Below are 7,514 nucleotides of genomic sequence, written 5' to 3'. Positions count from 1 at the left end.
AGTGTCTATTATATGGATATCCTTCAGGGAAAGTTGAATATTGTCATTCTTAATATTGTTATTATTTTTGGTACTATTTGTGATGAATAATATTAAGTGTCAACTTGACTGAATTGGAAGTTGCCTAGATGGCTAGTAAAGTATTGTTTCTGGGTGTGTCTGTGAGGGTGTTACCAGACAAGATTGACATTTGAGCCAGTAGACTGGGATAGGAAGACCCACCCTCAATGTGAGTGGACACCATCCAATCGGCTGCTAGCATTGCTAGAACAAAGCAGGCAGAAGATGAGATAACCTTCCTTGCTGAGTTTTTGGACTTCCTTCTTTTTCCTGTGCTTGATGCTTCCTTCTGCTCCTCCTGCCCTTGGGCATAAGACTCCAGGTTCTTTGGCCCTTGGACTCTGAGAATTGCATCAGTGGCTTTCCAAGGCTTCTTGGGCCTTTGGCTGCAGATTGAAGGATGCACTGTCAGCTTCCCTAGTTTGCCACAGAATAAAAGCTGCACTTTGGGCTTCCCTGGTTTTGAGGGTTTCAGACTCAGATTGAGCCACTACTGGCTTCTTTCTTCCCCAGATTGTGGGACTTTGCCAGCTAATCATGTGAGCCAAGTCTCCCTAATAAATTTTATTTTATATATACATATATCCTATTAGTCCTGTCCCTCTGCAGAACACTGATTAATATACTATAATTTCAAAGGGTGCTTATGTTCTCAAACAAAAAATCAAAAAACAACACAACAGTGACCAGGAAGAGCAATCATAAACTCCCTTGACAAAACTTTATTTTGCAATCAATAACACATTCTATCACAAAATTTATTTTGACCTTGGCCTCCAGAATTATTTGTTGTCATTCTTAATTTTAAGCTAGCCCTGGCTTGTAAAAACTGTAGATAAGTAGGTCAGTTTTAAAAAATCATTGTTAAATACCACCAGAAAAGGGTGGCACATCTTCTCCTGGCTATGTGCACTTCTATGCTTCTTCTGTATCCTGCAAATTGACCTTATCTTGTCAATTAAGTATTCAAGATAGACTTCTAATGCTTATGGGAAACTTATATTCTGTATAGTGTTATATGACAATGAATAAGAGTCTACAGCAAAATTGTAATGTAGCTACTTATCATTAAGTTGGAAGGGTAATAACAAATAATATAAATTCAGTAGTTATTCTACCACATTACAGACTGCACATTTAGCTTCTTTGCTTAACCAGTTACATTTATACGTTTCCTTAACTGTCTCCCATAAGAGACTTCAGTGGAAAGGTTTTGAAAACTCATGTAAATTAGTAATACAAATCACTTTTATATGGTATGAGTTATTTGAAGTATTCTGTTCCTGAAGTCTTCTTGCATTGGTTGATTTGCTTCTAAATGCATACTCCAATGGGGTAAATGGAAATTGAAAACTCATTGTGTTACTTTCTGGATGTCATTACACAATCTGAGATAAACTGCCAAGAGGATAGTAGTATCCCCATGAGAAGAGGACGAAAACATTCATTTGCTTCATGACTAATGTTATAGTGATCCAGTGGGAACTCCTTTTTGAAGTTTTAACAATAATAGCTAATTTTATTTGCACTTTCATTTTACTAAGCACTTTACATACATTATTTAATATTTAAATAGCCTTAGGATGCCATGTAAATCATCCTTCACTGGTCTTTTTATTTCTTATCTTATACTGCATTCATAACAAAGTCATGTCAGTTCTAATTCCCAAGTATATCCTTTATCCATCTTATTATCTCAGTCTTCCTGTACCACTTTAGTTGAAGCCATCATAATATATCACTTGAATTACAAGAATAGCCATCATTTCCTTCAATTGATTTTTCCTAAGATGAACAAAATTCACCTTTGCTTGTTATCAGAAGTCCAGGAGAGGTAGGTAATATGAAAGATAACAAACATGTTATCTGATTCTGTACTCAGTATTAATGTAGACCAGCTTTGACACATCTTTCTCAATGATATGAGCAATCCTTTGTTTTCCATTGGTTATTCCAACAGATAGCTTCCATTTCGATATGAAGCTGTCTATAAACAGAGCTCAAATGTTTTAGGTATAAAAGAAGATAAGAAATCTGTTGTTTAAATATGCTTCACCACCCAGGGGGGAAAAAAAAAACTGATTACAATTGATTCATTGCCACTGTCACAAACCTATTTGCTGATAGGGACCATTAAGTTTTGATAGTTTTATAAGACATCTGCACTAACACCTATGCTAATGTGTTTCTACTCTATCTATTCTTCACTGTTTCTGTTATATAGATCAAAATGTACAAGTGTAGCACAAAATGATAATGCCAGTAATCTCTGAGACCAACAAGAACAGATAATCCACAAAGTCAAAATTATCTTTTTTGTAATAAGAAGACTCCTTTTTTATTTCTTTTTTTGTTTGTTTGTTTGTTTTATTTTCTTGTTCAAAACCCCTGTTAAGCACATCTGAGTATGGGCTCTTTTTGAAGTTAATGGGAATTGTAGGCTTGGTTTTAGCTCCACGGGGTATAAAGAAAGATGAAAATCAGCGTCCTACTCTCATAGCAGAAAACACCATAACAACTCTCGCTGTGCAATTATTAAGTACTGCTTTCTTTTTTGTTGTTTGTTTTGAAGGGATGACACAAACAGTCAAGGAAGAAGATTTTGTGACCAGCTGCTTTTCAACACGGAATCTACTGGAAGAAACAGATGTAGAATCTGTCACTGAATGAAAGGGCACAAAACTGGTTTAAATTAATCTACATTTCACTGCAGGTTTTCAAACTGGAATTAGATAATATATTTGAATTATTAGAGAAATTAAGTCATATAATATGACTTATAGCACTCAATGTTTTACTACCTGTATTTATTTAATTCTTTCATGTTTTTGCCTTTACTACCTCTTTTAAATTCTAGGCATTTTATGTCAAGGAATCTGAGAGATTTTTAACTGTTGATTATTTATTTTATTTTAAAATATTTAATTAACAAATAAAAACTGTATCTATTCAAGGTATGCAATGTGATGATTTGATATATGTATACATTATGTAGCAATTACCACAGTTAAATTAAACAACACATTTATCACCTCTTTCAATTTTATGTATTCCAAGTGTGCCTAAGGACTGAAACAAGTCCCTGGTTAATGCCTCACCTAATCTTCTAAGAGGTCACCAGTATCCTTTACAACTCTCCTCAAAATCCCTTAAGTCTTCCATCTCTATCTCCCCCTCTTTTGCCATAGGATCTCTCCTGCTACTTCACAAAAGAAACAGAAGCATTCAAGTACAAATTTCTCTCTCTCTCTTCTCTCTCTGACCCCATTCCCCTCCACTTTTCTCTTCTTCTCCTTTGTTGCTTTTCCCTCCGCCTGCGTGTTGCATAACATGGAGACCTTTTTAGTCTTTTTGAGAATTAGAATACAGTACTTGACACTATAATGGACCTGGCTTCATCCAGAAGTAGCTAATAGTTTTTTTCATGTAGAAAGTCCAACTGAAGGGCTGAGAGTGTTGCTGCTGAGGTAGCTGAGTAATTGTTTATCATAAAATACCATAAGTCTGTTTTTATTATTGAATCTTGCAGGTAAAGGGGCAAAAAGTCCCCCTTGGGAAGGGCACGGTGGCTCACGCCTGTAATCCCAGCACTCTGGGAGGCCGAGGTGGGTGGATCATGAGGTCAGGAGATCCAGACCACCCTGGCTAACATGGTGAAACCCCGTCTCTACTAAAAACACAAAAAATTAGCCGGGCGTGGTGGCGGGCGCCTGTAGTCCCAGCTATTCAGGAGGCTGAGGACTTTCAAAGGGTGCTTATGGAGAGCTCCGGGAGGCGGAGCTTGCAGTGAGCCGAGATCGCACCACTGCACTCCAGCTCAGGCAACAGAGCAAAACTCCGTCTCAAAAAAAAATAAAATAAATAAATAAATAAATAAATAAATAAATAAATAAATAAATGTACCTCTTACCATTTCCCAAAAGTGTATTTTAATTTGAAGATATAGTGCGTAGGCACTTTATAAAGTGATATTTACTTCGCTAATACCTGATATTCAATATTGGACTCTCCAGACAGAAAAAAATATACATTTTATTTTTTTTAATCATTTACCGTGTTTTTCACTAGCGTTCCATTTTTTTTCTCAAACTGGCATGTAACCTGTGAAAGCGATTTTTGTGCTTCTTTCCTGATAAAAGCCAGCGTGTTTTATCTTCTAAAAGTATATGATTTGGACTTTCAAAGGGTAAAATGATACAAGTTAAATGGCAACTTTCACCTCAGAACTAATGATAGGTGTCCTAGACAAAAGAAAGCAAAAGACTTCAGAGCGGGGCTTAGGCCACAGAATATTAGAGCTAGAAAGGAATTTAGAGATAATTTAATACAAACCCCTCATTTTGCAGAGGAAGACACCTCTGAAACCTGAGATTCCATAGAATGCTGAGAAAATAAAGTGCATTGTAGGTAGGATCAAGGCTTTACTTCCCCTTTCATTGCCTTTTGCCCATCACATGAGTTCCCAAAAAAAATTATTGTGAAAGAAGTAAATAAATGTGAATTGTCAGTTCTTATTAAATTAAAGCTTTAAAAAATCACTAAAAGGGTACCAAATTGTGCCTTAATTGTATTTCTGATATTAATATTTAATCAGCTTTTGAAAACAATGACACATATTTAAAATATACAAATATTAAGAATCGGGAAAAAATAGTACCTAGCACTGAGTTATTTTAAAAAATAAAATAAAATAGGACCTAGGCTGTATCAGAGATGTTTTTGTTGTGTGGTTGTGTTTTTGGCTTTTTTTTCTCTTGCTATAAACTCAACTCAAAAATGAGTTGTCTGATGTACAAAATATGATATATGACTTAAAACAGCTAAAATAGTAGAAATTAATCACATTTAAACCTCTCAGATGCTATAACAATGATGAATGGTAACCTACAGAGTGCTGCTGAATCATCCTGCATTTTATCTGTGATACTGTAGGTCTCATCTACAGATACACTGATCTTCATTCTGCCCCGACAGATTTGGTTATCTAATTTCAGCTTTTGAACATTGACTTGGTATTTCAAAGTCATTGCTTATTTTTTAAAAGCATATACCAAGTTTGCCAACAATTCTGTTGATTACTCTTCTGTCACCTTTCTTGTCTCATGAATCACAGGCAGGAGACATGTCTCATGAATCTTAGTCATATTGTGAATAAAATAAACCATTAATTTCAAGTGAGGGAAATGAAGAAATGTTTTTGTGGCAGTGTTAAAAGCTGCAATAGAATGTGTGAATATATTGATTCATTCATTTATTTATTCATTCAAAAACTAGCCAGTATTTATTAGGACAGTAATCTAGGCATTGAGGATATAGTGGTGAATAAAACAGATACAGGCCCAGTACGCTAGTATGTACATTCTAGTTGGCACAGGAAATACAGCAGTCTTGCCTTAGGGATGAAGCACTGTTGGCAGAGAAGTAAAATAAGGGAAAGAGTCATGTGTGATGGAGTTTGGTTTAAGATTTTTGGTGGCTCAGAATGGGCCAGTCAGTACCCCCCTCGGTGACGAAGATGGGGATAAATGAAGATCGTATCTTCCCTTTTTGAAACTACTGTTTTTACATTGTGAGCTCCTACTCATCTTTCAAAATCTGGCTGTAATATCTCCTTTTCAGGAAGCCATTTTAAGTAAACACTTCAAACAGCAGATAGGAAAATAATTTAAGAAGGTATTATCAGATTTTACTTAGATTCCAGGCATTTTCCTGACTCCTCCCCATCTTGTGCCCGATCTACTTCCTAATATCTATTCAGAATGACTCAACTGTGTAGTCTGCTTGGAGATTGTGTCTCCACACTACTGACTCAAGATACCTTCAAAAATGGTAGTTACTAGCTAGACTAATAAAGAAATAAAGAGAGAAGATCCAGATAAACACTATCAGAAATGACAAAGGGGACAATACCAATGACCTCAGAGTGAGACAAAAAACCCTGAGACTAATATGAATACCTTTATCAGATAAATTGAAAAAACCTAGAAGAAATGGATAAATACCTGGAAACACACAACTTCCAAAGAATAAACCAGAGGAAATGGAATCCTTGTACAGAATGATAATTAGTTCCAAAAGTGAATAAGTAATAAAAAACCTAACAACCAGAAAAAGCCTAGGACTAGATGGACTCATAGCTGAATTCTATCAGATATATAAATAGGAGCTGGCACATTCCTACTGAAACTATTTCAAAACATTGAAGAGGGACTCCTCCTTACATCATTCTATGAAGTCAGCATCATCCTGATACCAAAACCCGACCGAGAGAGAGCAAAAAAAAAAAAGAAAAAAGAAAATATCAGGCCAATATCCTTGACGAACATACCTGCAAATATCCTCAACAAAATACTAGCCAACCAAATCCAGCAGAACATACAAAAGCTAATTCACCACAATAAATTAGGCTTTATCCCTCGGATGGAAGATGAATTAAACATATGCAAATCAATAAATGTATTTCGTCACAAAACAGACCTTAAAACAAAATCTACATGAGCATCTCAGTAGTCACAGAAAAGACTTTCAATAAAATTCAATATCCCTTCATGTTAAAGCCCTCAATAAAGTAGGCATTGAAGGAACATACCTCAAAATAATATGAACCATCTATGACACATCCACATTCAACATCATACTGAATGGACAAAAGCTGGAAGCATTCACCTTGAGACTCAGAACAAGACAAGAATGCCCACTCTCACCACTCCTATTCAACAGAGTACTGGAAGTCCTTGCTATAGCAACCAGGCAAAACAAAGAAACAAAAGGCGTGCAAATAGGAAGAGAGTAAGTCAAACTATGCATGTTTTCAGACGACATGGTTCTACACCTAGAAAACCCCATAGTCTCTGCCCAAAAACTCCTTGATTTGACAAATAACCTTAGCAAAGTTTCAGGATACAAAATCAATGTAAAATAATCAGTAATATTTCTATACACTAATAACGTCCAAATTGAGAGCCAAATCAAGAACACAATACCATTCATAATACCCATAGAAAGAATAAAATATCTAGGAATACAGATAACCAGAGAGGTGAAAGATCTCTATAAGAAGAATGATAAAACACTCCTCAAAAAAATCAGAGATGATGCAAACAAATGGAAAAATATTCCATACTTATGGATAGCAAGAATCAATATTGTTAAAATGGCCACACTTCCCAAAGCAATCTACAGATTCAATGCTATTCCTATCAAACTAACAATGACATTCTTCACAGAATTAGGAAAACTATCTTAGAATTCATATGGAACCGAAAAAGGGCCCACATAGCCAAGGCAATCCTAAGCAAAATAAAGCTGGAGGCATCTCGTTACCTAACTTCAAACTACACTACAAGGCTACAGTAATTAAAACAAACAAACAAACAAACAAACAAACAAACAAAAAAAACACAAAGCATAGTATTGGCACAAAAACAGGCACATAGACCAATGGAACAGAAAAG

Source organism: Chlorocebus sabaeus, chromosome X (assembly GCF_047675955.1).
Source record: "Chlorocebus sabaeus isolate Y175 chromosome X, mChlSab1.0.hap1, whole genome shotgun sequence".
Taxonomy (NCBI): domain Eukaryota; kingdom Metazoa; phylum Chordata; class Mammalia; order Primates; family Cercopithecidae; genus Chlorocebus; species Chlorocebus sabaeus.
Note: the sequence above shows the minus strand (reverse complement) of the source record.